Source organism: Aplysia californica, unplaced genomic scaffold (assembly GCF_000002075.1).
Source record: "Aplysia californica isolate F4 #8 unplaced genomic scaffold, AplCal3.0 scaffold00052, whole genome shotgun sequence".
In the NCBI taxonomy this organism is placed as follows: domain Eukaryota; kingdom Metazoa; phylum Mollusca; class Gastropoda; order Aplysiida; family Aplysiidae; genus Aplysia; species Aplysia californica.
The window spans coordinates 661,021-664,539 of record NW_004797322.1 but is presented as its reverse complement, the minus strand read 5'-3'; the positions used below and the strand labels follow the sequence as shown (position 1 = coordinate 664,539).

The 3,519-nt window shown below is 44.3% G+C and overlaps 1 protein-coding gene across 4 annotated transcripts in view; it reads left to right on the top strand.

Moving 5' to 3' along the window:
• The first annotated feature begins 1,892 nt into the window (after positions 1 to 1,892).
• The window catches only part of LOC101860148 (box C/D snoRNA protein 1), a 16,045-nt gene continuing 14,418 nt past the window's right edge, over positions 1,893 to 3,519 (top strand). Inside the window, exon 1 of one of the 4 annotated variants that reach the window (XM_035968338.1) lies at positions 1,893 to 1,914. The gene's annotated coding sequence lies outside the window, so the exon portion shown is untranslated. Of the gene's footprint in view, positions 1,915 to 2,162; positions 2,316 to 3,519 lie in introns of those variants that run through there. The other 3 variants (XM_035968336.1, XM_005092745.3, XM_035968337.1) reach the window with 3 other exon arrangements.

Here is a 3,519-nt window from a genome sequence, read left to right as displayed (position 1 = left end):
CATTTTTCTCTCTCTCTCTCTCTCTCTCTCTCTCTCTCTCTCTCTTGCGCGCGCGCGCACACACACACATACAAACACATATTATATTAAATTCTCACAATTTCAGATCATGGAAAAGCACATGAAGCAATAATGATAGATACATGTACTTACTTGTCTTACTTGTCCACTGTGTTGGGGCCACGTCCTCTTCAGGATCCATCCCAGAGTCTTCTACTTATAGTCTCCATCATAATCTGGTTGGAGATCACTCGGACTGGTCCGCACAAATGGCTGTGTTTCTCCTCTCCTCTTTGGATCCCCTTCTCCTTCAATCTACCTAGAGTGTAGGAACCGCTATCCGCCCTATTCTTCTTCAAATTTTCCCTTACTGCGGTTAGGACGGTTGGTGGGTCCAGTGTCAAATTCCATCCCACTTTTGCTTCTCCAGCCAGCTTGTCTGCTCTCTTGTTGCCGGTTACCCCCGTGTGACCCAGACTGAAATTACAGGCCACTCTTTCCAGGCTGCTCTCCCTCATCATTGTAGTAAATGTGAATCTATCCTCAGGTTGACTAGAGTCCTCATGAGGGTGTCGTACTGAACTCGGTTGTTGGCATCTTCCAGGTCAAGTGTTGCTATCAGAGTTTCTCCCCCCCCCCCCACCCGTCGTTGAAGCCATCATATAGGTCGGATGCAAGAGTGGCAGCATTTATCCATGTGATCTTTCCTCTTCTATAGCTGCCCAGTTCCGGCGGTAGGACGTTCTTTTCCTCCAGCTCTATTGTCAATCTGCGTTCCACGATTTTCTCCAGCAGCTTCCCAGCGGTATTTTGCATGGTCACTATGCGATATGAGGCAATCTTGCTTGGGTCCTTGTCTGGCTTAGGAACTGGGAACAGGTGACTGTAGGGCGGTACCTTAATAGAATTGGACAGACGTTTTTACATTATTTCTAACCTGAGAGTGGTGTCAGTTCAAAGTCAGTGTTGAGAAATCTGTGCGCGTGCTTGTTCGTCGGCCGGGAGACCGAGGGTGTCAGAAGTTAGGGTACTCGGGTAGTCGAGCACTCTGAAGCTGTTCCCCCTTCTTGAGGTGACCCCGTTAAGCCTAGACATCGCGGTCCAGGAACAGAATACGAAAAATCTAAAGGAGACAACCTTGATAAAAAAATTCCCGAAGCCTAAGGAGGTCTGTCGACAACACCCCCAAGAATCCGTGGAGTACATGGACCCAAGCTTACGGTGTCATTTTCGTGCCTAGAAGCTGCATGGCTATGGGGAGTACAGTCACGAACGATGACCGTCTGGTGTGCGAACGGGGCGGCACCAGGCGGACCTACCTTCTGGTTCCCAGCCCCTTGTCTAGTAGGAGGCTCAGCTAGATGGACAGGATACTTCCTCAGTATTTTGCAAACCCACAATGAAAGATCTAATTAATATTAATAATGATAGATCTACCACTTAAAGACTTTAATAGGATCCCTACCACCTTCCACCCCCCATCCCAGACAGGACCCCCCCCCCCCCCAATTTATAGCTGATATAACAAAGTTGAAGTGTGTTGAGTTTGTGCATGGAGTGTCAGTCTGGTAGGACCACAATACACGCTGTCATTATTTTGATCTATATTTTTCTATTCATCAAAATATATTCGTCATCCTTTGGAAATCGAAAGAAACTCATATTTTGATTCTAACTGGTGCAGTTTATAGCACAGCACCATCGACATTTCGTGCTAACCGGGGCCATGCTTGTCTGCGATCAACGAAAATGCCTTGGACAATGGACGCAGTTTGTTTTGTTTACCGCGCCTTTCTCCACGATCAGCTGGTGACCCAGATACGCGCATCAGGGCGAAGTGCCATCTCTCTAGTATTACTGTAAACTCTCTGGTCGAGACCAGCGGCCACTCAGCGATCCTGTTCGCCAACGGCGGTGATGTTTTTTGAGCAAAAAAATTCTTTTGACAATCGAAGTTCAAAATACTGCTTTTGATCAGTTTGCAACAAAATAGTTCAAGACATTTATTTATGAAACGGGTTGCTTTATTTAGAGATGCGTAGGATCCGGTATCACGATAGTAGGCCTATGCTTCCAAAATGGAAATTTGTACACTAAAATTTTGGCACAACTTGATCAAGTATATTATGACTTGCTCTTGATCAAGGGAGCCTACTCTAGTAAATTCAAAATTATGAGATAAACAACAGCATGGTCGCAACCTGAACTACTGAACTCAACTGAACTGCCTAAACTGAACTGAAAGTATTGAAAGTGCCCTACTAAAGGCCTATTTTGTCTTCTGTAACAACTGACAAGTCAGTAGTAGCCTTGTGGTAAGTAAGAAGTCTTGTCTGTAGTCTCACTGGTATAAATTGTGACTGGATTGAACTTTGGTTGACCCAGCCCCAGCGTGTTTACATTTCATCGGATCCGTTTCATTATAAAATGATAGAGATCAAGAAGATTGGATCGTTAATTTATTGATTGATTCTGGGCCACCTCTATTCTCACGCAGGCGAGTCTTTTGACTATTTTCACCAGGTGTGCGTTCACCTTTATAGATCTAGATTCTAGATCTAGATCTATAGATATCTAGGCCAACCAATTTTGCGTTGGAAGTGGCTATTCTCATCCGGGGTGAGAATACTGAATAGAAATACGATCGACCTCTCACCCAGGGTGAGACTTGCCACCGTAGGCTATTGTCACCTGGTGTGAAACAAGACCTGTTTTTCCTAATTTCGGAATACTTACTAGATCTAGATATCTATCGATGTGGATGATCAAATGGATAAAGGCAAAGAAAAGATTACGACGTTATAGTATAGCACAAAAGTAAGCTAATTTTATCGACTACAAAGATGCTATGGCTATTTCACTTTTCGAATCGAGCCGAACTACGGGGGTCGCCATTTTGTTTTGCCCGGAAGTTCTCGCAAGATCTACTCCTCCCCTCTTCTCTCTCTCTATCTCTTTCTGAATAATGTCTATCGGTGTGGACGATCAAATTGACCAAAACAAAGTTAAAAAATGATGTTAAAACACAAAAGTAAATTAATTTGGTCGTCTACAAAGATGCTACGGCTATTTAACTTTTCGAATCGAGCAGAACTACGCGGGTCGCCATTTTGTTTTGCCCGGAAGTTCTCGCGCTACTCCTCTCTCTCTCTCTTTCTCTCTTTCTCTCTCTCCACTGCCCACAGACAAAATTGTACGCTTTTAGTAGGCTAACAGTAGTAATGGAACGTTTGTTCACGGCACAGAATTCTACAATTTTTCTGTTATCACAGTGTAGAATTTTGTTGTTTAGGAGGGTGAACGCAAAATTGGTTGGCCCAGATCTAGATAATGGTGAACGCGCACCGGGTGAGAATAGCCAAAAGACTCGCCTGCACTATTCTCACCCCGGGTGAGAATAGAGGTGGCCTTTTGCGTTCACCCTGAACCACAGAATAGAATTCTACACTGTAAAACAGAAAAATTGTAGATCTAGAATTCTGTGCCGTGAACAAAAGTTCCATTACTACTGTTAGCCTA